The sequence below is a fragment of the Acanthopagrus latus genome, chromosome 11 (assembly GCF_904848185.1).
Source record: "Acanthopagrus latus isolate v.2019 chromosome 11, fAcaLat1.1, whole genome shotgun sequence".
Classification (NCBI taxonomy): Eukaryota; Metazoa; Chordata; class Actinopteri; order Spariformes; family Sparidae; genus Acanthopagrus; species Acanthopagrus latus.
The window spans coordinates 16,074,314-16,102,220 of record NC_051049.1 but is presented as its reverse complement, the minus strand read 5'-3'; the positions used below and the strand labels follow the sequence as shown (position 1 = coordinate 16,102,220).

Genomic DNA, 27,907 nt, shown 5'->3' with positions numbered 1-27,907 from the left:
GCGGTGCTGGATTTGGCTGCATGGCTATTCAACGACTGTATTTCCATTCTTTGGCGCTTGACAGGGACGCTCAGTGGCCCCACTTTTGTTCCGCCGCAGTATCAGAATGTGTTCGTGTCATGCCCCCAGCCGAGGCCCTTATTATCTCCGCTGACATGACGAGGAAAGGTGCGATGGTAGATTCTGTTATTGCTGTCTGCCGCCTGACCTGCAGGTTAGGGTGTTTTTTAATGGGTTAGGTAGAAGCTTGCTTCTCATGTATAATTTACTGTTGATTCTGTTAACGCTGAAAGGAGAGCATGTTGACCGAGACTTAACCTGCGAGGGTTCGGTCGGATTTGATGTTATGAATACAAAATTAAGGGGATTTTTCAGGGGGGTTTGTTGGTTTTGTTTTATTCGCACCCTTTTATCATTCAAATCAAATCTCATCCACTTTATTTCACGCCAAAGTGGCGGAAAGAAATCACACGATATCCACCTGACAGATCCTTGACTGCTGTGCATCATGGTGTCGCTGTGTGTCAAGCATATTGTAACACTTTGTACCAATTTGACCTCGTTTGACTTATGAAAAGATTTCCAGGAATTTTCATGGCCGCCATTTATAGACATATAAAAATATATAAAGACTATTAAACACAATCCATTAGAAATAGATGATTTTAAACATACCTTTTATATCCTCAGTCTGAAAAATAAATCCTGCATAAATCTTCTAAATAAAAACAATATTTGCACTTTGCTTCCACTCAACTGCAAACAATGTGGTAATGGATGTTTAATATATCTCACCATGTACAGTTTTTCAGAGGCCAAAAACCTCTGGCCAAGCCCCACAGTACTCATTTCTATGTTGAGAGAGCAGTTTGGGCGGTAAAGCACTGTGGAAAATAGTGATGGATGGCTCCTTGGTCTCTCATAGAATAGAGAGGCAATGGAAGTTTTTTTCTTTTCTTTTTTTTTTTTTTTTTTCCTTTTTCGTTTTTAGATTAAGGCAGCAGCTCAGGGAGATACAGGTTTAAAGTAAATGTGTTTTGTCCCTGCTGTGCTCTCTGAAAAGCTTTTTTTTTTCCCCTCAATTCCGGAATTCCTTAAATTTTTGAGCATTTGGGGGCCACTCGCATGCAAACTGTATTACAGCGACGTGAACTCAGCCATTGCATCTTTGAAAAGATAACCCCTATATAGGTTACCTGAAATCTTCCTTTTTTTACGCTCTTCGACTCATTATTTCAGACAATAAACAATGAGTCATTTGGAAAATGTCCCTCTTGCTCAGATATAGAAAAACACTTTCACATGCAAACAAATTATGTGATCGTTCTGCAGTTGTGCAAGCGTTGCCAAAGCATGCTCCGATGTTGATGATACAGTAAACAAAACCTCGTTGTGACTTCATCCGGACTTAAAACTGAATTGCAGACATATGCCTCACTGTACACTATCCTGGTCTGAATTTGACTTTTTTTTTTTTTCCCCCCATCAGCTCTGTTTATCCAAACTATTTTCCACATACCTTTCCAGAAAAGATGTTGAAATAAAGAGACGGGAAAATCCTGCAAAGCATAGCTCGCTGGTGGTTTGCTGAGGAGCAATCCCCAGACAAAAGCAGCCCCCATACCTCAGAAGTACCGTGAGTGCTGAAATTGATATTTCTATTACCAGCTATTACAAACACAGTCGCCTTACAACTGTTCCTCATTTGAGGGGATTAAGAGGAAATACTCAGAGAGGAGTGTGCCGAGAATGCCATCTTCGCTTTTGTTTTCCCCCCCCCCTCGTTTCTCCCTTATTGTCGTGGTGTTGATGTCACTGGGAGGTGAGCGACTGGGTCATGGTTAGCGCAGAGGTTGCGGAGGTTTCACTGGCCTTGATCCCTGTCAGGCAGCCATAATGAGGAGGTTCCGACTCCCCCATCAGCTGGGAGTAATGGCCGCCATAAAGACCTTGATTGCAGCTGCTGCGGAACACTCCTCCACATGGCGGAGTGACTCTTGAACTCCTTCAATCATCTGTCTGGCTCATATACGACCTGCCATCTCCCTAGACCATTTTGTCAATGTATATCACTTGTAGTCCCGCGACTCCTTAAACGCGCTGAGTTAACCTATAATGTGGGGCACTTAAAATGTAAAGAAATGCTCCGCGAAACAGGGTAATAGTTTTCTGAGCGGTTACATGTAATGGTGTTTCGCCTCCTGGAAATTCAGCTTCTTTCGTGGAGATGTAAACATAATGATCGTTGAACGTTATTTGCTGTTTATTTGCTTCGTTGCGTGGCTGCATGGATGAAAAAGACTGTTGTGGTCAGTAGTTCTTCACTGTCTGCTGTTCCTTCATGGTGAAATGGTGTTTCTTCCTTGTCGCTCTTGTCTTCAAATTTTTTGTTGTTGTTGTTGCTGTTGATGTTTTCATGGTGTCTGGAATCTTTGTCGTGTAAATTCTATGACTTTATAGCTTTCAGAAAACATCTTGCTAAAGGACTGCAGTTGAAAATTAGCAATCTGGCTAACACTTTACGAAAACATTTTCGATTCATGTGTATTATCCTCGAAACTGAAAATAAATTGAGCATTTTTGAGTCATTTACTTTTTTAATTGTTTGTTGTTCGTGTTTTGATTCTCATTCTAGTGTTGGCCAATTTTCTTTTTTTCATTTCTTCCTCTCTTGCAGACACATTCAAGGCATTACAAACATAAAATGTGCAAAAGTACTGCTTTCAAATCACTGAAAGGCAAGACGTCCCTCAGGTTTGACTGAATCTTTACAGTCAACCTGCAAAACATTGATCTCTCTTTTAACCGTCTAGAAATGAAAAAAAAAAGGAATAAATAAATAAAAGTCCTACTGTGCGTGTTTACCTGTTAGACAGAACGTCATGTTGTCTTGTTAAAACTCCAGTCCGTGACAGCAGGGTGGCTCCCCCTGTTGAAACAATGTTACTCCATCACATGCTGTGCCAAACAGTGATTTAAAATGTTTGATTTTTTTTTATTTTTTTTTTATGTATTCTCTGTGCTTTCATATAAATGACAGTGACTATCTGTAAAACATTAGCTACATTCATAATTTAGGAAATATTGTTAAGGTTATTAAATACATAAATCAAGCTAGAATTGACAAAATGTTAATTAAAATCTTTAATGGTATATAATTATACATTATGTTTATACAGCAGAATTAAATTCCAGCCTGACCTGTGTGTCTAAGGCGATAATAAAAGTGTGGCAAAGGGGGCGAGGCGAGAGAAGATTTCCTCAGCGTCACGTGGGCAGCCACAACAGAGTGTGGGCGGTGACCAGACATGGCAGAAATCTGCAAGAGGTGTCTCACGTTGTGGAGGTCGCTTCCAATTCACTAGATCACCATGTTCATTTACAATCAGCCCCGTAATTAAGGGGAACCAACCCAGAAATTATCAATCAGTTAATTACTGGGATGCTGCAAAACAAATCCAGCTCCTGATTGAAGCCCACTGGCTGCCCTCACAAGATGCTGCAGTCATCCAAATGAAAGTGTTGAGAATTGACCGGTAAAAAAAAACACACACACACACACACACACACACACACACACACACACACACACACAATGTTGATTTGTCATTCAGTGTGGCAGCATGGTGTTATGTTGAAAGGGTTAGGGCTTATATTTATTGCATTTGTGCTTTAATACAACCTTTAAAAAACAACATCCTAATATTTTTTAAAGCATCTCAGATTTCCCTGACATCACTCTTCCTTAGCCTTTAAAATTATTTTTAGGTTGAGGTGAAATTCTAATCCACTTTTAATTTACAGCATTGTGCCCATGGCTTGGCGACTCTCCAGGTTTTTTTTTTAAAGCAGTGATGTATATGTATATATATATATATATATGTATTTTTTTGCAGTCGTTCAGCCAGTGGCACAATAAATATGTCACAGAACATGTAACGGTAACATGTAACCAGCTATTAACTCCCCAATGACGAGGAAATAGAGAAGTAATTTAATTGTGGAGTGGCATGTTTAGTGGTTTTCCCCTGTGCTTGAAAATTGGACGGTAGGAAAAAATGCTGATGCTGTAAAAAAAAAAATGGCAAAGACTCTTGAAGCTTGGTTTGGAGAAAAACTTGGCATTTAATTCGCTTAAGTGGCGGATAGAAACAAAAGGGGGGGGATGCAGAAAATATACCGCGCACACACACTGATCATATAGGAGCTGTACATCTATCTTTTGTCTCAAATGTCAATTCCCTGTTTCTCACACACTCATTGACACGCTAATTATTTCGTGACCTGCCTTATTTACTCGTTTAATTGCACACAATTGCATTAATTCCCCAAACAATTATAAGGCCGGTGTATGCATTTTTCATTACCTCCAATGCAGTTGATGTAGATTCTATGTTTTCCCTGCGATGTAAACACAGAAGCACGCAGAGAAACCCCAGCTGGAAGCTCTGCATGCCACAGCGCTTATTGTGATTCACTTAACTTTTTTTTCTTTTTCTTTTTTTTTTTTCTCATATGGGAAAGAGGAGGACCTATAAATTGCTTGACTCAGGACCTCTATTTCCCATCAATACATTTCCTCTGCCCCCCTCCAGGCATCGGCACATCAAAATGCATAACAATCCCCTGATAGTGTCAGCAGCCTACAGCTCATCTCTAAAGTAAATGCTGGCCAGATCGAATTAAAGGGGAGGTCCTGCGTGTTTCTCGGCAGAGACATTTTCACGACTTCTCTGTTAGAGAGATGTCATCACAGGAGACAGGAATGAAAAGAAAAGAAAAATGCAGCATGGCAGTCAAGACAGTCCGTCAGCCATGTACTACATGGTCAGGCTCACTATATACACTTCTGTATGCTACTGTATGTTCACTATTGTGTTGGACCCCTCATGTTAAAGCTAGAAGCCAAGCTATTCTATCTTCACATTAGGGGCTGGGCGATAAAGCTGAAAAATAGCACAGTGTGGTAAAAAAAAAAAAGTGACTGATTTTACAACCCTGGTATGATTCATAATAAGTGGTTATTCTCATGTTGGCATCACAATTTTAATTTCAACTAAAGATATCGTAATAATGTGATCTCGGGAGAACAAGACTAGTAGGCCAGGACATCTCTGCAGCACTACAGTACTTTTTATTTTCAATTCACATCAGAAAATTGCAGCTTTTTGTTTCTTTATATTTAATATTATTCTTTTTGTCTGATTGTGCAGCCCAACTGAAAATGTAGCATGACAAAATGTCTCATTTCAGTCGCTAATTTATTTATTGTAGTTTTTCATGTTGTATTTTTTAATAAAGACCAGAAGAAACCATGTTAAATGTAACCCCTTTATTTAGACGTTAACCACTTTTGTCTCTAAAATTTTTAGTTTTAAGATTGAAAAAAAAAGGAATGAAAAAAACATTTATTAGGAAATCAGTGTCGAGAAGTACTCAGATCTTTTACTTGTACATGCAAAAGTAGCAGCACCACCAGTGCAGAAATACTCTGTCACAAAAAAACAAGAAACTTATCAAAGTACATCAGCATTGTGTCAGGATAACAATATACTGAAAGTACAGAAAGTAAAATTACTCAATATGCAGAATCATGATCCATTATCCAGGATTATTATTATTATTATTATCCATACATTAATGTGTACATCTGCTGCCGGCAGTGTAGAGCTAATCTTAACTACAAAATACAGCTTCATCTTTAATGATGAAATAGAATTTATAGCATTTGTTGATTCCGGTTTGTATTAATACTCTGAATCTTCAAAGTAAATGTGGTGCAGTATGAAGTAGAATATGTGAGATGTAGTGGAGAAGACGTATAAGCTGTAGTATGAACTGGAGTAAGTCAAGTCAAGGAAAGTCCAAGTACCTCAAAATTGCACAGCACCCAGTTAAATGTACCCAATTACCTTGTGAGACTCACTGTAAGGACTCGCAAATTCGTCTTTGATGCTGAAAATATCTGTGTTATTGTTGCCACTAATACAACACAAGAAACTGTCTGCAGTTGATTATGAAACTACTAAATACTAGCGCTTGGTTACTCACAATAGCTGAATGCAAGCGGTGCTGAGTCCTGTTGTTAAGTTGTCGCTGTGTTGCGTGCTGATGGTGCAACCTAACAGCGGGCCTGTTAAACGACTGCCTGTTTGCGCGTCACAGACTTCGCTCCATTATCAATGTTAGGTTGTTTATGAACCAAAGCGTTTATTGATAAAGTGTCAATCGTGTCTCTCAATTTATTTCTTACTCGACATTGTGATAAAAAGGCAGAAGAAGATTTTCTCATATCGACTCTAAATTCGGTGTTGCTCTGATTGTTTTTCTCTTTTCTTTCTTCTTCTTTTTATTTGACTGCTGTTTCTCTTTAGTCATGTCTTGTAATTGGTTTCCTCATGGCTCCTCTGAGCACAATGCAGATTGTGCAGTGCCACAGATCTGAGCCCGTTCGCCTTGTTTGATGTGACCCCATTGCTGGCGACTTGAAGATGTTTTCTGCGAGCTGCGTCCAAACGGGGATGCAGCAGGAACAGGGTCCTCTGCTGGTGGCATGCGGGGAGGAGGATTGGAATGAGACTTGAGCAGCCAAATCACCAAATCTGGGCCCAGGGTTTTCTGGCAAGCAGCGGAGTGTGAAATTTACAGAATTTCTTACGTCGGTCGTGCAGCTGCCTCTGTGCCTGCATCAGGGTGGTGTCGGCTACTGGCTCTGAGAGAAGACTACAGGGCTGGATGAATGGAGTGCAGTAATTCAGATGTGATGTTTTGCCAGATTTTTTGCACAAAATTCCACAATGCGGCTAAGATGGCAAAATTGGTGGGTGACATTGATTTTTCCTTGTGTGACAGAACTTCATTGGCATCGTTTGGGCTGGTCAAATTGCTTTTCTCTTAAGACTTTCAATCACCCCTGCAATTCCGCCGGTGTAGCTAATAGAACAAAGGAGAAAATAGTTTGAGGGCGCAAGACTTGAAGACGAGCATAAAGGGAAGCCCCGCTGAAGCGCTTCGCAATTTCTCCCCTTTTTCACCATGTGTTCCTTTCCTTGTCACAACCCAAAGCCACTCATATTTACATGGCAAAGGGGTGGAAGTGCTGCAGCATGCCTAATTTGCAGCAGGCCCCTGTGTTTTCTTTACAAATTGCAGTCACATATCATTTAGTTTCCCTGTATTATTGCAAAGAAAAACAATCAGAAAACCTCAAATGGGGGCCACCATGGACTGATCTCATCCCTGGCTCCGGCGTCCCTCCCAGTTCATCTCACTAACTGTCTCCGCCGCTGCCAGGATTTGCTGGAACAGATGCCTTCTTATTTTGACGGCCTGCTGCTTGCCTCAGTCAGTTGGGCAGCAGGTCACAAATGCTCGCATACCCGTGAGGGCACATGGGCACACACACACACACACACACACACACACACACACACACACACACACATACACACATACCCTTACGAAGCATGTGTGTTTAACTTACTGGTTGTTTAAGTAAGCTGAGGAGAATCCCCTCAGGTGATTAGTTCATTTGCAAGTCCCCGGCTGTGGAGGCTAGCGCAGGCCCGCCGCTCTCCGCCTCTCTGTGTTTAGCCCTCACACTCTCTCTCTCTGTCTGTCTGTCTTATTCTTTGGCGACCAGCCTTTTCTTTTTCTCCATCCTTTGCCCCCCCCCCCATTCGGCTGTTTGTTTCTCTAGACTCTGAGGGAGGAGAAGGAGACAGAAAGAGAGCAAGAAGGGAAAAAAAAAAAACACTAAGAGAGAGAAATGTTAAGCCAGCTAGAGTAATAGCGCCGGCCTTTGTCCTGCACTCATTATTTTCGCTTTGATTACAATCTGGAGCAGCTCAAGTTACCCTAATTCGGCCGGCTGAGGCTCTGGCTGAAATTGTGCTGCGCTGAGTGATGGTTGAATTGAAGCTGCCGGGGGGGGGGGGGGGTCAGCAATGGATCTGGTGTGCAATGAAGAAAAAAAAAACATAATAGCACTAATAAAATAAATAAATGAATAAATAAAAATGCAAAACAAAGGCAATATCTGTGGCAATAATGTGACATGCGCGCAAGCATCATAATAAACACAATCTCTGAGTAAATCTCAGACTCATCCAGCGTAGAGGAGATGTAAACGATGAGACCAAGCGTGTAATTCCTTCAGGGACACTTTGATGCCAACGGGACGTCTTGTTTGTGCCAGAGCGAGAATGTTGAGAAATGGTCTCGGTGTTGCACAGCGCTGAGTGGATGGAAGAGCGGGCAGGCATGCTGGGATTCTCTGGCCAGTGACGGTAGTACCATGGGAGGGGAATGAGTGCTGTGGACGCCGCCGCCTCAGGGCCAACCACCACTAGACACTAAGCACTGCGGAGGCCCAGTCCCCATGTAGCACTAATCACAACCCCCTGCTCCTTCCATCTGTTCTCCATCAGCGGCCTTACAGTACCACTCCACCGCTTTGCCTCCATCCTCTTCCCTTCTGGCTCTCGCTGTCTCTTAACCCTCTTGTAGCTGGACTCAACCCCCTTTCTGTTTTTTTCGATCTTCACCTGTTTTGATATTTCTATACAGTAAGGATTCGGGATTTGTTCGGGGCAGCTGACGGCAGAGGGCTTTAACCCCACTTGCGGAATGTTAACCTACAGCACACATGTAGAACAAAACATATCGATCCTGAACGCTCTCACACACTCTGTCAGACTTTTTTTTTTTCTTTTTTTTTTTTTCATGTACTTCCCCCTCCCACACACTGCCTCTCAGTAAACGTCCCTTTTGCCTTCTGGTCACAGCACGTAATCTGGTAGCGATGGCACAAAGTGTCATCAGACAGATGTGAGCGTTCCAACTACGACTCCGCCGTCACTTCAATTACTAGCCCTGTTCACAGTTGTACTACAGCTATGCTGATTTTCTGCTGCCCTTAATGATCAGATTAGACTTACTAATTAAAAAAAAAAAAAAAAAAGGAGAAGGGAAAAAAAAAAAAAACAATATTACGAGCTGCCCTAACGCTTCTCTGGGCGGTGATGAGTGAGGGCAAAGTTATTATTCTTTTGAACTCCTGCGGTGTGGGGGAAAGACGGCAGACATTCAAAGCAGCATGACGTTTGGTGTTTGTTATTTCTCTTTTACTTTTTTTAATTCCTGGGCCGGAGATTTATGGCTTGATAAGTGCCTCGAACTTTTCTTCTTCTTCTTTTTTTTTGTTCAAATGGGGATCATTTAAATACACCTCACAGGCAGAGAGAGCTTTTTTTTCTCTCTCTCTCTTTCTCTCTTCCTGCCTCCCCCCTCCTCGTCTGTTCATCTGTTTCTCTCGATCTCGTTGTGTTTGCTCTGGTCTTTTTTTGTCTTTTTTTTGTTTTTAATCTTCTTTCTGTCGAGGTTTTCCCCTGCTTTCGGCCTCATCGTCGACATCATTCATTTGTCCATAAGGATTTACTGTACCTCTACAGGGGTTGTTAACGCAATTCAACCTGCTATCTTTAGAAAATACATGACACGACCACTGAAGTGATGTTCATGAGCTCATGTATTCTCGCTCGTGGAAACACCCAGTATCATGAGCAGAGAGAAGTGTAAATAAAACATGTTTGAGGCCGAGAAAATGACCCACATACACAGACATGCTCTCCAGCTGGGCATTTAATCCATTTCACCCACTTGCCTCGAATTTGAACAACTCTGTCAGAACTTGTGGCCTTTTCTGTTTTCTGGAGCAAGTGAGTGAGGAAAAAAAAGAAAAAAAAAAAAAACGTTCCACACTGATGTAGGTCAATTTTTGTATGTTTTCTTTTTTTTTTTTTTTTTCATACTTTTTCATCTCGCTCCGGAGCTTCCTGTGGCGGCGCCCACCAAGCTATCGACGCCCCCTTCCTCATTCGGGCATTACATCATTTGTTTCTATTTCCTGTCAAGCGTGACTGCTCGACAGCCCATCCGTATAATTAAAACGACCTTTAAGCAATTTGCTGCAGAGTTTTCTAATATTTTTAGCCTGGTCATTATTCCCGATGCACAGATGTGGCATGTCAACGCGGGAACATGAGCCTGACAGCATCTCACTCCTGTTGTTCATCTGGGGAAAAAAATTTGGGTACAGGTAGTCAGGCCGGTGATGGAGCTATAGCCCAATTTATTCATTCAAGTGTCAGTTATGCAGACAAATATGTGTAGCGCCAATGTGGGGCTGAATTTCTGGAGCTGTTACAGCCTGTCAACATAGTGAGAGCGCAGTCATTAATCACCATACATTTGATCAGAATGCAGCAAACCTCTACTGTTTCCTGTGATGGAAGGACAGGAAGGCTATGTTAGATCTTGTTCCGCTAATTGGGTTAGTCCAGCTAATGGCCATTTAGATGGTGGATAACAGGGAGGCATTTTACTCCGCAGATGTGGCGATGGAAGCAGAAGCTATCATGTATTTGAATTATACTCAAGATTTTTTAAAAAAAAGAAAAAGAAAATGCTCACAATTCGCTTCAGACTTCTTAGAATATGTTGAGTTTATTGTGGTAAATTTTTGGCTGTCTTGTGATTATGCTTCAGAAAAAACTCTTCTGGTATGTGTTTGATTTTCCACGATGACTGCCTCATTCTTAAATACTTTTTCCTGTTCTTTTAACCTCTCAGGGCATGTGGCACGATTTTGCATTTGTTTATTTTAGCGTGTGTAAGTTCTTATTGTGTGTCGGGCACCATTATCTTGAAAACCGCTGTACTGTCTTGTCAGTTACGTATAGTTAAGCTTATTGTAGCTGTATGATGCACCATTGCCCAGGCAAGATTTCCCCTCGGGGTCAACAAAGCCTATCTTATCTTATTTATTTTATTCTCACTGTCCACATGTGACACTGTAAGTTTGACAGTTTTGTGGAAGGCATGCGAGAAAGTATGTAAAGTGCTTCATAATTTGAGCAATACGCTATGCAAAATGTCCCTGCTACAGCATACGGAGCAATTCCAGAGAAATGAAATGTCTCAAACTCGTTTGAGAAGAACAACAGCCCACTGTATGGGGACGTGGGAATTGAGAAAGGAATTAAAATTACAATACCTGCATGCCCAGCTGCCCAACTCAAATTGCTCGGCTGTTATATGCTTCTCTATGCAATATCCTGCCATTGAGCTCCGCGCAAGGCCCGCTAATAATGAAGCTGTCTCTGGCGTAAGGATTTCGCAGGTCATGAAAACTGGAATAGAGGGAATATATATGTGACTGTAGTGACCTAAATGGGGGGCTTGCTATTCCCCAACCAAAGTCACTGCTACTGTTTTTTTTTTTTTGCTACTGTGGTGTTCAGTAGAAACAACTGCCCTGCACGTGGCCAGCCCGAAACTACTAAGAGCAGCTCAAAATGTGAAATAACCTTAGTAATATCAGAGCATGTCTACACAGCTCTTTTTAGTATTACTAAAAAAAAAAATAAAAAAGAAAGGAAAGGAAAGGAAAGGGGAAAAAAAACCCCAAAAACAAACAAAGACTTGCTGGCGTCCTTGGTTGTGTGTGGCTCTGGGCACATATTCTGTTTGGCTGCCAGCGCAGTTTCTGGCCCCGTTATTCCTTCCAAATGAGAGGGAAATGTCGTTTGTCCCCACCATGAGCGAGCGGCAGCTGAGATGAGGAATAGGCCCACTGCTTCACACAGACTAACGTGACAGGCTGCATGACATCACTTAGCCAAAATGGATTGCCACTTCAAAATGGTACAGTCCTGCCCAGTGTTAGCAGGGCTCTCACTGGAAGGAAATAATTGACTCTCTGAAACGTATTCAATGTATTTTCATTTTGTTTTAGTTCTGGCAGCGGTGTTGTTTTTCTGTGGGTGGCAAAGATTAGTTGGCAGCGTTTCCTATCTTCAGACTTGGATTTGTGTGGGAAAAGTGAATTAAAGACAAGAATTAAAACTCCCTAATTAGAGCTGTTGACAGTATTTCACGGCGTCCTATGGTGTGTTTAATAACTAACGTTCAGCTGTATTTCCCAGGTATGATATTTAGTCAGTGAAGATTACCTCGTGGACTCCCACAGACTAAATTTAGGGAAATCATATTGGTTGAAAATTATAAATATTACAGACCCGGGGGGGGGGGGGGGTAAACCAAACACTAGCAGTGTTAGATTTTTTAATTCATACCCAGTCATAGTTTCAGCATGGGTGTTTGCTGATTTGCGACAAATCAAAAAGGGTTGTTCACTAAAATCCCAAGAAAGATATTTCCCCACTATCATCAGTCCATGCAGACAGTCTTGGATTAATTTGCTGAGGTTTTGAGATATGTTCTGCTTAGACTTCTGCCGCCACCCTGTTGAAATATTTAAAAATCAAATCAACAAAGTGTCCTTGCAGAAACAATGTCCTGGTTGCCTCATATAATCCACAGGCCTTGCTGTCGACAGATTTCATTTGCAGGCTGTTTTCTAGTGGGTTTCTCAGCGGGTGACACCTCAAAACTTTGGCAAATGAAACCTAGAATACATCTGCAAGTCTTGAAACCTCCTGAGAGTGTGGGGAAATATATTTTTCAACGTGACGCCAGGTCATTCAGTCCGCAACCCTTTTTGGGAGGTTCCCATTAGTCAGTTAAAATGCTAAATGCACATTGCCATTTTCCCAAGAGTGTGTAGGTGTGTGTGATCCTCCTGTACCAGCTCCACTTTTTCTTTGGTGACCTGTGCACCGCTCGTGCCCTGGAGCCTCAGGCGCACACACATGGCCAGATCTGCCTCTCCTGAACAATTTCACTCCAGCCACCGCGTATACACGTACACAAATACACACGTATTCTCACAGCGCGAGCACATCTGGTTTCCAGGATGGCTCTCATGAATGTGGACCTTTTAGCTGCCAGCACAGGCGCACTGCTGGTGTTAATGACGGGGGCATTCCTTGGCTCCCGGGATGAAAATGGGGGAGAGAGGATGCAAAGCAGAGGCTACTGAGGGGTAACCCAATCCATCCAAGCAGGAGCTGCATGTGTGTGTGTGTGTGAATAAATGGCCAAAGGGGGGGCAGGCCAGCTAAAGGTCCTTGGGGTCACAAGAGTCTACCACAGGACCCCGGTGCATAATGTGCCAGGTCTGGCTTCCTCCCAAAAGCGCAGAGAGTTCACAGCAATTTCCCCAAGTCAGGAGTGGGTCAGGGTCCTGCTTCCCTTACAGATCAGTCAGTGAAGGATGAGGAGGAGAGCGCGAGGCACGGTCTTTGTAGAATTACCTCCCCTAATCCCCCAGAGTGTCAGGACTGCGAGGAAAAGCATGCTGTTGTTTGGCAGGGCGAGTGAGGTTATGTGAGGGGAAATGTGAAAGCTACAGAGAGTGTTATTTTTTTTTTTAAGACTGCAGCTTAAAATGTAATTATTCCATTCATAATTGCTGGGGAATTTCCTCACAGGTGTCATTATCTTTCTGGTTATTGGCACACATCCCACGATGCTTTCCGTCGGGTTGTTCTGTAACGTCAGCGCGTCACCTCACCGCACTTGGCAGCAGCAAGTGAAGAGGGGATGGTTTGCTCAGGAACTGAAAGAGAATACATTAAGGGTGGAAGTAAGAGCCGTTGCCCCCTGAAAAGAGCTCGATAATGATTTAAGTAGCTGGTGGTAGAAGGGATTATTTTTCTGATTTTTTTCCAGAAAAGAGGTTTTGACCCAAATAGCAGGTTTCTGTCTTCCTCTTCTAAGCTCACTTCCCCTCTCCGGCTCGCTTTTGAATCCCCCAAAGAAAGGTAGTAGTCCAAACACACTCCATATTCATTGCAGAGTGGTCATTAAGGAGGGCTGCTTTGAATACACCCCACCTTCCTTCCACACTCACAAAAGGAAAAAAAAAATCACCTGTGTGAAGTTAATGGGCGAGTGCCTCTCACCCAAACCCAGCCACAGGCGACATAATCTAACAGACTCAGGACTAATACCGTCAATACATTAAGCAGCTTGATCCCTGAGTTCCTCTCGGTCTCTTGACCAATTTCTAAAATGTATTTGGGGTAGGGGAGCACATTTCTGTAGATCACGGCCCCGATTAACCGTCATCAAAATCTAAATCCCTCCATCACTCCACAGCCATGAAAAGTTTGCTTAAGGGCATGGGAAGACGGCCAATATTGGCTCATCAAAACGGACTCGTAATTGGTGAGTATTAGGAACTGAGAAAAAAAAAAGCTATCGGTGCAGGGTTTTTTTTTTATATCTTGGAAAGGAATGCAACCCAATTCATATTTCCCATACTCCTGGCCTAAGATGGCTCAATCAATATTTGGGAACATGAACCACTGTTGAGCTGTAGGGGATTGCAGTGAATGCTCATTTTTATGCACGAGGCGTTATCCAAAGGCAGAAGAGAAACATCAGAGTCCTGAAATCTCCCTTGATATTCCTCCGTATTTACTTTTTGTTTATTTCTAAATTTGCTGCACAGCATTTTTCATGTTCTGGCAGGTTTCTCCGTGCACACACCCGGCCCACGTCATTAACAATTAAGGAGTATTTATTGCCACATATAAAAGGCGATAAACACGTGTCATGGGACAGTTACGTGGTGTTCGACCGCCGCTTTGGGAGCCCGCTGCCCTGCTAAGATCGAAACCCATCAGAGCTCTGTCCTTTTCCAGCTGCCAGAATGCATTTTAATAAAAAATGAGCGCACGGCACTGACCCACTCCCTTTCAGAAAACATGCTAATCCCACAGAAGGCAGCAAAGGAAATAGAAGTCAACGAGGAGAAAATTCCAGAAAATTCTCATATCGAAATAAATGCAAACAAGAATTGGAAAAAAAAATAAATAATTCGACCGCTTCCCCTCCGCGTTGCAATAACACATTTCAACGGATGCATGACTAACTCCACATCTGAAGACACGAGCCGGACGCCACAGCAAACAGGCGGCCTCGCGTGGTACTCGAGCTGCTGTTGATAACAAAAGCCATCACCCTGTGCACCGCTAAGCAGTTACCACATGATTTTATGAGAGCCATGCTCATTTATGAGTGCAATCAGTTGCAACCCAATGCCCCATAGGATGTCAGCGTTAGCACCCCTCTTTGTCCTATGATGATGGACTGTCTGTTCAATGGCGTTATTGTAGCTCTAGTGGCCATCCAGGGAGTAATACATTGATAACAATATCAGCTCATAAAGATAGGCTGTTGGAGGAAAAGGTCACTCCCTTCCGTGCCCGTACTGTATCTCTCCTCTCCCGTCCGTCTCGTGATTCCTCCCCGGATTCTCCCTCTCTCTCTCTCTCTCTCTCTCTCTCTCCTCTCTCTCTCTCTCTCTCCTCTCTCTCTCTCTCTCGAGCTGTCTGCGTCTCTCTATCTCGCTCGCTCGGGGTGACGACGGCTGCCCCTCAGTGTGTAAGGAAGCCGGAATGTCATGTTTTAACTGGAGTTAGAGGTATGTTGACAGGGCAGACAGAGGGAACAGATGGCGGCGTGACATGCCCAAGGTCATCTGGCGTGCCACTGTCGGGAGCGCTGGATTTGAAACCCAACACTTTTTTCGCCCGCTTCCTTTTTTTTTCTTTCTTTCTTTAGGATATTCTCCTCTCCCCCTGCCTACCTCCCTCCCTCCTTCCCTCCCTCCATCCTTCATTCTTTCTTTCACCTCCGTCGCTCGCGTCTTTATCACCAACTTCTTTCTCTCTTTTTAATTCCCTTCCTCGCTCTCCTATGCCTGGCCTGTCTCTCGCTACTCCTACCTCTGTTTATCACCTCTTCCCACCTCAATGTAGGTCACAAAGCCTCCTGTACAGGCTGCTGCCTATCTCTACTTAAACACACTGCCCCCTAAACTCTCCTGACTACTCTATACACACACACACACACACACACACACACACACACACACACACACACACACACACATCCGCCTCATTCAACATCCGTATTCTTTGTCACTTCCTTCCCTCCCTCTCTCCCACACATGCTCAGTTGGAGTCATATCAGCCTCGTACCCCATAAAAATGTGCCAAGCTACCTTTGTCCCCTAAAGTCTCGCCCCAAACAGCCCTGTCAGCAGAGATGTAGAAAGAATCCAAATGAGTTTTAATTACCTGTGCAGCCATGCCTGGAAGGTCGTGCACCGGAAATCCCAACCACACCGGTACAGCATGCATGCCATGTCACAACACATGGCTTCTTTGTCTTCCAGCTAATTTCCAACAGAGGCATAAAGTAGAAAGAGAAAAAAGAAGAAGAAGAAGAAGAAGAAGAAGAAAAAGGAGAAGAAGAAGAAGAAGAGGAAGAAGAAAAGCATTTGGGGGAAAAGGAGGGAGGGAGAGAGAGGAGGCAAAGGGAGAAAAAAATACGCTGTTTCTGCTCGTTGCCTTACCATCTTTTTTGCATGTTTTTTCAAGGATTGTAGTGAAATCCCAAGCAGAAAAACTGTCCTTACTTTACCCGAAATCTTGTCAGAAGTGTTCGTTTCAGCTCAGCAGGCAGAGCCGTCTGTCCCAAAACAACATTGGCTTTTTCTGTGATAAAGAAAACATTGCAATGGTGATGCAAAAAAAAAAAAAAGCAGGTTGGGAGGATGAAAAAGTCAAGGGGTGGGGGAAATGCAAGGAAACGTTCATTCATGTAATTATCATGTTTTGGGGTAGACACAGAGCTGCTTGCAGTACAGTTTCCGTGAGATTTGCTTTTGGGTTTTTTTGTTTTGTTTTGTTTTTTTTTTCATCAAGCATGTCGGACAGCGCACGTCCATCTTGCCCAGAACTGGTTACCCCTCGTTATATTTTTAATGCTCCCCGGTGAGACTCCTACGGGTGCTTTAGCTCCATTCGCAGCTTTCACAGGCTGCTCTCAGCAGCACAAAGGGTGGCCCGTACAAATCCTAACGAGGTGAGAAGGACACCATGACAACAGCACCCGCTCTAGGTGTCATTTCCTCGACGTGAGCAGCTCCGATGAATAAATACACACATTTTTTTCTTTCTTTTTTTTTTTTTTTTTTAGAAAGAGAGACCTCATTTAACTAGGTCTGCCTTTCACCCCCCCAGATCACTGACTCAAAACAGTCAGCGTTGTGTTTATTAGCATGTGTTTACGGACGGTATTTGTAGTCTTTGGGGCTGTGTTTGTCGTTTTTTTTTCCTCTTGCTCGGGCCCTGTGATTATGCCTGTCGGTTTTCTTTTTTTGGCAGAGGGTTGTCTGAATATTAACAACATAACAATGCTAGGGCTGATTAGTCTTGAACGCAGCATAGATGGCAGATCTCTATCTGGGGTGATACAGCAGTAAAATCATGCTGGGAGAGAGAGAGAGAGACAGCGAGAGAGAGGGAGAGAGAGAGAGAGAGAGAGAGAGAGGAAGCACAGCAAAAGGGAGAAGGAGGGAGGAAGGGAGGGAAGAAAAACTGTTTCAAATCTTCTCATCTACAAAGGTTATTTTCTGAATAGTAAGTCTTTCAGCATAAAACCGCATGTTTTTCCTTGAATAGAAATATGTGTAGCCACAAACAGAGAGCATATGGATGTATTTATGGCACCGCTTTGTTCTCGCAGTGTTGAATGTGTAATGTTGAGACTTTAAAAAGCCTCTTTTCATCTCTTGTTTTTTCCGCTTTCCCCTTCGCTTTTTTTTTTTTTTTTTCAGAAAGGCATTTTACTCTGCGAGAGTGGAATTACAAGGTATATTACAACCAAACGGCGGTATAATTTGTTGCAATTACACCTTATAAACCTACTTGCGCTTGTGCAGTTTTGTTGCGGTCGCGGAGATCTGGAACATTTGCTGTTTGAAAAAAAAAAAAAAAAAAAGAGAGTAGACGAGTCTGAAGTTTGGGGCAAATAAAACAACTGGGTTCAAGAAAGCTCGATGGCAGTCAAAGTTGGGGTCAGGATTGACGTCTCTGTGAGAAATTTGATTTTGTGAGCAACTCCAAAGCTGTTGCTTCGGCCATTAATCACCCGTCCCTGCAGAGGGGAACTCAGTGGAGCACAGGGCCCTCTCTGTGTTGCCACGACAGACTGAAAGCCAGACCCAGCGATCTTGAACAATAGATGGCCCGACGTGACACCATTTTGTTACAGTGTGTGAGTGCTCGTGTTTGTGCGAGGGGGGCAGGACGGATTCTTGAAAGTACAGTGACACCTAAAGGCCTAATCCTATAGGCCCTCTCTCTCTCTCTCGCTCTCTCTCTCACGAACACTTGAGTCAAGGACATGGTGAAATTTGGAGAAAAACTGATGAGTTTTCACTTTTACTGCACTTGATAGTTCCAAGCGCTTGCACGGGGCATCAAATTCCTCTCCTAATGACATGCCTGGGGCTGCCTGCAGGAAAAGTGGCATTTTCATCTTCCAACCTGAGCATCTGATTGGACACCGGGCGCGAGAGTCACAAAAATGGATCCTGTGCCTTCTTAAAAACTAGTGCAACTGGTAACGTACTGTGTGGCAGCGTGGGTCCTGTTTTTGTGCCCTCCAACCAGCCGTTTCCTCTCTTCTTTTCTTGTTTTGCTTTGTTGCATTATGACTTTAGTGTGCGTGTGTTTTACCTTGACCAATATGAAGGTCAGCCCCGGTCAGTTTTCGTTTTTTCTACAGCATGCACAGGAATGAATGGACTTGATAAATAAATAAATTGACGCTAGCTTTTAATTTATTTTCATACTATATGTAGTTCATTCACCAATTAAACATGACATAAGAGCACAGCTGAACAGCAAAAAATTAACATAGAATATCCCGTTATGAAGGTACTGAAGGTCATGATAGTAACAAGCTTTTTTAGGGGTTCTTCTTTTATTTTATTTTTATATGTTAAGTATTTATGTATCTTGGTTGTGATGACTTGATACGACCGACGGAAGGTCTCGTTCTATCTACATCTTCATTTCCCTCTACATTACCAAGTATGCTTACACAGAGCTATTTTGTTTCTAAGTGATGCTATATTACAGTACGGATACGCACACACACACACACACACACACACACACACACACACATTCCCCAGCTGAACAGCACCACTGTAGTGGTGAGATCCTCACTGGGCAGCCCTTTGATCTCGCCTCGTCTCTTGTGTCTGCTTTCACGGCCAGCTCTGCATGCAGAGCCAGTTTTTAATATGGCAGCGCACCCCAGGTCCCAGAGTAACAATAAACTTTACCTTCAACTGTCAGCAGGTCTTAATCACTGGGATTACTGCTGCACTAAATGTTAGATTCCTGTTAATATTCCTGCTGGTGAAAAAGGTAAACAGACCCAAAGAGATAAATATCGCCCACCCCCCCTCAACAGAAATATCCTTTGGAGTTCACAATCTCATTTTCATCACTTGCAAATATGGCGCAGAAGTCAAAAAGGGGAAAAGAATGAGCCTCAGTTTCGATGAATGTTGACACTCACAATGGAATTCTTTTTTTTTTTTTTTTTTCCCTCGGCGATGAGCTCCCTCTCCCGCAAATGTACAATCGGTCATTCTCAAAGAGCCTTCAGCCGAGCTGTTATTTGCTGTCCTGCGAGGCTCCATTGCTGGAGCTCACCAAGCCAACTAATGGAGCTTCAGAGGCCTGCAAATGGCAGGTAGCGAGCACGGAGCAGCCTCTGTGGGCAAAGTGGGTTTTCAACATCCATTTAGTTTTGTTCCCCTGCGAAATAAAGAAAAAACAAGCAAGATATTATAGAAATAAATATTATTACTATTATTATATTTATATTTATAATTATTAGTATTATTATGTTGTTATAATGCTGTGGCTCAGAGGTTGCAGGATTTTAAAAGAGTAAATGCAAAGCAGAAAGAAATAATTTTAAAAATGCGTCGTTCTCAGTATTTTTAGATGTATAAATAAATAGGTGGTATTTGAATGTGTCAATGTTGCAATCACAGTATAGTTTTGTGTTTTGCTCACATAATTTTCCTATATTTATAGAAGAAGGAGGTCTCATCAACACCTCCAGTACCTTCAGTATCACTATTGTGTAGATTTTTCCTCCCCGACAGGCAAAGTATTTGAACTGAGCGCAAACCCAATTTGACAAAAGTCAGTTTTCTTCTTGTATTCAGACACCCCAAAAAATGGCGCCTAGTGGAGTGGAGCGTGCTGTTTCAGAGGCTAAATCCGTGCTCTGCTGGCTCCAAATATTTTACCATTGCTTAGCTGCTCCACTAAAATCTGCACTTGTGTGCACTCCATTGCCCCTTCATCTTGCTTTGAAAACACCACTGGATTAGGGGGCCATTGTCTCAGGACTCAGGCGGCTTGACTCCACGGCGACACGGGTCTCATGCCCGCGTCTTGTTGTGGGAATAGTCGACAGGGAGAGACAGACAGACTTTAACAATTCAGGAGTACAGTCTCTTCAGGGAAGAGCCACTGCAGGCTCTGAAAGGTCGGGGCCTGTGAACAAGTGTTCATGCATTTTCAACAGTGATATCATTCACAGGGAATGCAATTCAGGTTGAGTGAATACATTAAATAACAAGGGGCAGCCATTTATTTAGATTGTGCTGTATAGTGAATGTTTAGGCTGTGCATGGCTGCGTTCTGGTTGCATGAGCAGAATTGCTTTTTGCGTGCGTTTGGGTGTTGTGTTTTTTCATCCTCATTCATTCAATTGTATTCCACGGAAGTGACCCTAGCTCATTTTTATTTTCAAGCACTCTAAAAACAGATTTGAATGTATGAATAAAACCATGCAATCACATGCCTGTGAGATCCCCCAAAACTAAAACCACATGAATATTTTCATAAATAACTTGTGCTTCACTTGAAAATCAGGGTTTTCTCACACATTTGTCTTTGTTTTTTTTTGTTTTTTGTTTTTTTTTTCAACACAAAGCTTGGCGAGTAAAGCGACTATTACCAGGCGGAGACGTTTCCATCATCCTGCTCCTTTTTAGTTAATTGAATTGCTATGAATCCTGCTATCACAGTGTTAGCACCACGGATATATGATGGCAGTCTTTATTGAAATGATTTCCATGGGTGTTTGTCTCACTCCTGGCTCTGTGTCAGGCTTTTAGGGAGGAGAGACAGAGAGAGAGAGAGAGAGAGAGAGAGGTGGGGTGAGACAGACGGGGGGACGCGGGGAAAAGAGAATATGAAATTGATTAGTTAGCTGGGATGGAAAATAAAGACTTCATCAGGATCACTTTGTGCAGTCCTCACAATCAGCTGTGAAACAATACAGCCTCCCTAATGAGGACAGAGAGGCAAGGACTGTGTGTGCATCTGTGTACCTGCGTGATATTTGTGTGTTTGTGTTTGTGTTAGGCCACTGAAATGAATGAAAGGGAAGGAGATCAGAAAGAGTGAGTATGTATTTAGAGGGTTTGTGTCACAGTCACTCATCTTTCCACAAGAGTTTTCTTTCCTTTCCTTTTTTTTTTTTTTTTTTACATATATATCAAACAGTCTACATCGCAGTTCTTCCAACCTTCAGGCACAAAAAAAAAACAAATGAATCTCCTTTAAAATTCTCACTTGAGTGCTGTTGAATTTAATTTTTCAAGTCTCCTCAAAGATTAGATGTTTAATTATCATGAATATTAGTGGTGAAAGACAGTAGAAGTGGTGCCCCTCTGGATTTTATTCATGCAGAATACACAATCATTTGGTTTGTTAGACTGTGGAAGTTTAAAAAAAAATTGACTGGCAACGCACGTTAGCACTGTTTAGACTCAGACGTAGTGCCTTCAACCTTTTAATTTTTTCATTAAAAAATACACAAAAGCCGGAAGGATTCAGAATTTGGTCAAGATTTGTCATTAACAGTATGTAAAAAATATTTTTCCTGAACTAGTGCATCTATTAATATGGAAGACAAAAAAAGACATTTAAAGATAAACACATTTTTTTAGTTAGCTAGTCAGGATATGTAGAAAATTAGATTTTATTTTAGTCCTCGTGATGATACAGAAAAACATTTTGTCAACAAAAATATGGCCGAGATTAAAAATGCCCAACCATTTTTTCTTTCTTTCATAATTAATTTTCTTTCCTATATCTTTATCATGCATAACTAAATCAAAGCTTTATTGGCATGAATGTTACAGTATTGTTGACACCAAATCACATTTCGTCAAATTATCATATTTTACCTAAGAAAATTAAATACTGTAGATGATCTCCAATTGACGATTAGTCTTGCCTTTAGATTTTTATTGCTTCTAAGCTTTTGCAGCTATTGATTTGATCTGCATTACCAAATATGGCGATCATGTGATACACACGAGAGCATTACCTATTAAACTACCGCAATGTTTGTAACAGCTTTGAAATTAGAGCCCAACCTTTTTATTAGTTGGCCGATATTGGCCTATCACAGGTATATTGGTATTGATTTATATCGGTGTATATTATTTGATAGATGCGGCAATATGAAAATTGCATTATGTTTAACAGAACATACTGCATCCCAGACTGAATCCCTGTGAAGTTTATTTTGTCAGTACACTAAGTTCACATTGTCACAATTGTTTGATAACCACATTTAAGGGTGTGTGTGTGTGTGTGTGTGTGTGTGTGTGTGTGTGTGTGTGTGTGTGTGTGTGTGTGTGTGTGTGTGTGTGTGTGTGTGTGTGTGCACGCGCATGTGTATGTGTATGTGCTTGTCGGCCAATATACCACCAACGAAATTTCTTTTGCTTGTGTTTTCTTTTTTTTCTTTTTTTTTACCACTATCAGCTTTGGCCCCAGAGCTCCAGTATCATTCAGGCTCCAATTCAAAATACAGTTACAATGTGGTTCTCTTTAAGATCAACAGAGAACCAGTCAGAGAACACAAAGCACCTCTGTTCCTATCTCGGTCACAGTAAGACAGCCGCTGTTTGGCGGTTCGCATTCTCCCTCGTTGACATTCTGTATTCAGCCATGAACAGTTTACGGCAGACCTGCTCCGTTTACCTGAGAACCACTGAAACACACTCAACAGCACTGCAGTGGAGGCATGACAGAGGCACTCCGTATATCCAAACGCTGCGTGTTGAGGCAATAATTGACACATTTTCAGAGTGAAAAATGTCCTCGTCGTGCTAATACAACTAAATTAAAACAAATTTACAGAGCAATCACAGCCGAACAAAAGAATACAGCATTCTCAATTTTCTAAATTTGCCTCTCTTTTGGAGCCTCTTTAGCTCATCAGGGTGCCAATAATTCTGCGAGGCACTGTATTTATAACACTTCAATACACAAGACCATCATTTAAAGGCTAATTGTGAAGTTCTTATTATCAACACCATGGACAGTTGTGAGATTCATTAAACTCAAGTCTCCAACCGTGAGGGAAAGATACGCACCAAACTGGGGCACGCTGCAACAGCCAATCCAAGCGGAGCACCGTCAGGCAGGCGACCTATCAGGAGCCTGCTCCACGTCGTGCTGACGAATCGCTCAAAACTTTTCTCTCTCTCTCTCTCTCTCTCTCTCTCTCTCTCTCTCTCTCTCTCTCTCTCTCTTCATTCTCCTCTCGTTACTTATCTCTATGCTGATGGAGTATTTTGACTGAATGTGAGAATGGCTGTATTGCCACAGTGTTGCTCTCGCGCTCTCCCCTCCCCTGGTTATTTTGGTGCGGTAGACTCCTGGAAGAAACCCTCTGGCGACTGCTATTTATAGGGAAGGGACACAGTCACATTTGCATCTGGAGCTTATGAGAGACAGAAAGAATGAGAGAGAAGCATGAAGGATACAGTCAATTTTCGAAAAGAAATAATCTATCCTGTCACCCAAGTCATTTCTCTCTCTGGACAAATAAAGGCAGAAAGGGGAGGGGGGAAAAGGGGGGGAGTGTAAGAGAGACTTTGTCCAGATTCTCTTTTTCTTGCATATAAGTGAAAAAAAAAACCCACCCTGAAATAAGACAGGCTGACCCAAATTGAATTAAATCGATTTGGATTCTCCTGAGCCTGCTTTTTCCACAGTGTACACAGTATTATCCTCCATTTCCTGTGACAGTGTCATGAGCAGCATGCATTACTCAGCTCCTTATAAAAAAAAAAAATACTCCAGAGCTGCGGTATCGATTCTTGCGCTTCAATAATTGAGCCGCCAATGCAGAACAATGACGTCCCTGTTGTTCCCATTTGCGCCGTTGAAAGTGCATCTCCCTCAAGGCCTGCTCGTCAGGGAGGGGGTTTGGGGGGGTTGAGGCCTGTGAGTGAATGAACGACATTCGGCATTAGATCAGCAAAGTATGTATGAATTCTGACTCAGGCGCTGGGGACAATCCCCAGGTCTGCCCCTGCAAAACTGCAGGGCCTGACTGCTGATGATACCTGGATGTTTTTAGGATTCAGTTCGGATTCCGTATGGAGAAAATGGAGGGAATAAAAAGGGAGGGAGGGGAGGGGAGGGGAGGAAAATAAAACCACCTTGATGGATTGAACACATTCTCTCCCCTATGTTAGCCTGATCTGTTTGAAGTTTGATATCAGATGGGATCTGCACGAGGCTCTGAATGTGCAGCGGGTCAACGGGAGATGTAGCGCACGAAAGCGCCGCCGGCTACGTCACTGAGAGCATCGCAAAGAAGGGCTTCTCAGATAGATCACAGCACCTTAATCTCTCCTCGCACGCACACGAACTCGCACTCACCGCGAGTGTCTGTGCTAATTTTCAGCGTGCACGACCACAACAGCCGAAACATTGCAAGTGGCCATTCCTGCAGCAGACCTCGGGGCGCGTTAGGGTTCACCGACACATTAAGACGGCATAATTAAGGAGCGGCGTTGAAGTGTGAATGGAGTTGTGTTCTCGAGGCTTTTCAAATGAGCCCATTTACATCGTCGTTGTTGTCACAATTTTTTTTTTTTTTTGGGGGATGTGGGGTTGGGTTGGGGGGGGCGCTTAAGATATAAATATGTTAATGCGTGTTTACCCCCATTCACCGCAAGGGCACGGGCGCATTGAGTGTGGCAGAGCACGCAGTTGTGTGGTTGGAAGGGGGCTGAATGGGGGAGAGAGTTAAGGAAGAGAGGCAGAGGGAGAAGTGGGGATAAAAAAGATGGAGGAAAAGGAGGGTGGAGGCGGGCGGGGGGGGCGGCGTATACATTATTAACTACGACTTCATCACATGTTCCCAGTTTCTTGGGGACTTATTATTCCGAGGCGCTTTAATGAATAACAAGAGGAGAGGGCAGAGGGAGAGAAAGCGAAAGGGGAGTGATTGATGAAGCGAGTGCAGACACCGCCACCAGCTGGCCCGCTCCAGTACTGCTCCACAGGCAGGGATGCCAGAGAGATATGGAGTTTTGTAAAAATAGCCACAGAGGGCAACAACCTCTAAAGTGTCCCTGGCATTAGCATTTGACAAGGTCCCCGCCTGCCACGCTGCATATAGATTGGGATTTGCTTTGTCAAGGATACTTGTCAAGCGGACGCATGACAGCCAGATTTCATGAGCTCTGCACAACAGCGAGGTTGGACATTGAGGCGGGCACTCTGTAAAGCCTCCCAGCGGGTGTTTGTGTTTGTGTGTGTGTGTGTGTGTGAGAGAGAGAGAAAGAAAGTATATTTGAGTTGGAGCAAGTCCTGTCTCTGCTCGAGTGTGTTTGTGTTTGCAGGTGTGTGTGTGTGTGCGCGCGCGCGCCTGTGTCCCGACGTGTTTGTGCGATTGCAAAAGAAAATTGGAGGGTAAGATTCACTGTATCCAAGGTGACCGCTGCCTCTGTTTTTTTTTTGTTTTTTTTTCTTTGTAAGAGTGGGTGGGGGCACTTCTGATCACCGGCGTCCTACTTTCCACAAGTTTATATTCTCACGTAAGAGAAATGGACAGTTCTGTGTAATTCCCCGCAATATTACTCACTGTCTGCTAGTCATTACAAATGCACTCGGAGAGACGTCAAAGTAAAGGGGACGAAAGCAAGAGGGAGGACCAGGCTCTCTTGGATGCAAAAGTTGTACGTATAGTTTAGAGGATGCGCTTATTGCTTGCCTTTCAGTATCCACAACGTGATTGTGTGAGTGTTTGTGTAAGGTGCTAACATCCTGCATTATCTGCTTCATGAGAAACTCTCTGAAAGAGCTGCTACCGAGCAGCCTCGGCACACCGCAGGGCCTCAGACAGAAGAAGAGAGAGAAAGAGAGAGAGAGAGCGAGAGGCAAGAAAAGTGAGGACCTTCTGTGGGAAAAAGAAATAGAGGATGCGGTATCAGTCGCTGTCAGGTCAGTTTACAGAGTGGCGTGATTCAGCCTCGCGTGCTCCCTGCTGCTGCCTTTCATTTCGACTCAGAGGGAAAAAAGTATGGCATGTATAGAGGACCGTTGTAGGATAAAAACAGCTTTTACACTTTTAGCTGATCCCTTCATCTGTCCAGTCCCCAGACTTCTCCCTGCTCTCTTTAACCTGCGGCATGAGCGTGCGGCAGCCACGTGAACGCCACTAACCACTCCACAAATCTCAAATCTGTTTTTATCCGTAGTACAAGTTACTGCAGCTTTACTGTCCACAAGAAATAAATAAACTTCTGATTTAATTTAGGTAAACCAAAAAAGCCTCTGCTTTTTTAAGTAATATATATGTGTATATATATATACACACACACATATTTTAAAACAAGACCTTAATTAATGATAACTCAGGTGTAAAATTTGCCTCAAGCGACGATGTTTAGTGTCTTTGAGTTTTGCACTGTTGGTCCAAAAAAATAAGCAATCTCAAGATGTCGCCTTACTTTCTCTGACGGGCATTTTTCGCTATCTTCTGCCATTTTATAGGCCAATTCAGGAGAATAAGTGGCAGATAACTTGGGGGGGGGGGGAATAATTAGTTGGAAAAAACGGAATGTCTGGACGGACAAACACACAAAGGGACGCAACACACCACTCATTTCATCTTCAAGACCTTCCATTAAGACTTAGTGGCAGACGAGGAAGTCAAAACGGCAGGAATGTTTGCATTGAGGAGCGACGATAACTGAAATGACAGGCTGCATTAATAAGGCTTCAGTGTGTTCTCAGTCGTCGCCTCGGTTTTGATGCCACTCCAGATCAGAAGCGTTGTCGATGGCGAAACTTAGTGAAAGGTGACGTCTTGTCAAAACTTGAATAGCAGCCTCTCGGTAATGGCTGTAAACTTCGACAGTCAGTCTTGCACAAATGACCACAGTCTGGCCTGGTCCTCGTCATCTTTATTTTGTAACCCTAACCCCATCTGCAGCTGTTTTTCGCAGACCCTTTGATTTTCCTTTTTCCCTCTCAACAATCAGGCCAACTGGTACTCTGTTGCACAAAAGGCTGCTGCTTGTCCTCTCTGATGTGTGACAGCTTAACTGTTTCTCTGCTTGGCGAAGACTGAGTGCAGCAAACAAGCAGCAAAGTCCCAGGGATTCAGCTGGTGACTACCGACGGCCAGACTTCACAGACCTGGCTAACCGTGTTTATTACAAGGGGTCAGGGGTCACGCGGCGCCTAATAACCTCAGGCGGGGCCACGCCGTCGCGGCTGGCTGGAGAAAAAAGGCGGTGGCGGACAAGAGCGCCTGTCGCACTTGTTTCCTCCTCCGAAGAAAGGAGGGGCGCGCCCGTGGAGTTTGAGTTTGAGAGTTTTGGGAATTGGGAGGGTGTACACCTGTAACCTGTCACTCAAAGGCTGTCATCACTGATCTCAGCCATTCATCATGTTTGAAAAATCATTAATCTCATTCTTCCCCAGGAGCAACTGGTTGCAGATGGTATCCATCCCTGTCTTGTTCCGCTAAGCGATACCTTCATCTGCTCCGTCTTGGTACTGAGGCAGCCTACATCCGCGCTGACATGTTACAATCTGAAATTAAAGCCTGTGGTCGCTCTTGTAAAAACTCCTCTGTTTTTGTCCCAAGGTTGTAGCACGCACTCGCAATAAGCAGTGACATATAAACATATCAGAGGGTCCTGCAGGTGATGGGAACCAGGATGGGTTCACATGCTGCCCCGAGACCAAATCATCTATCATGTTGTCGTACAAGACCGGACAAA

The 27,907-nt window shown here is 43.3% G+C and overlaps 1 long non-coding RNA gene across 1 annotated transcript in view; it reads left to right on the top strand.

The window, feature by feature from the left end:
- The window catches only part of LOC119028107, a 172,173-nt gene extending 144,466 nt beyond the window's left edge, over positions 1 to 27,707 (top strand). Inside the window, exon 3 of the long non-coding RNA XR_005077603.1 lies at positions 27,606 to 27,707. This is a non-coding gene — a long non-coding RNA (uncharacterized LOC119028107). The remainder of the gene's footprint in view (positions 1 to 27,605) is intronic.
- Positions 27,708 to 27,907: the final 200 nt, after the last annotated feature.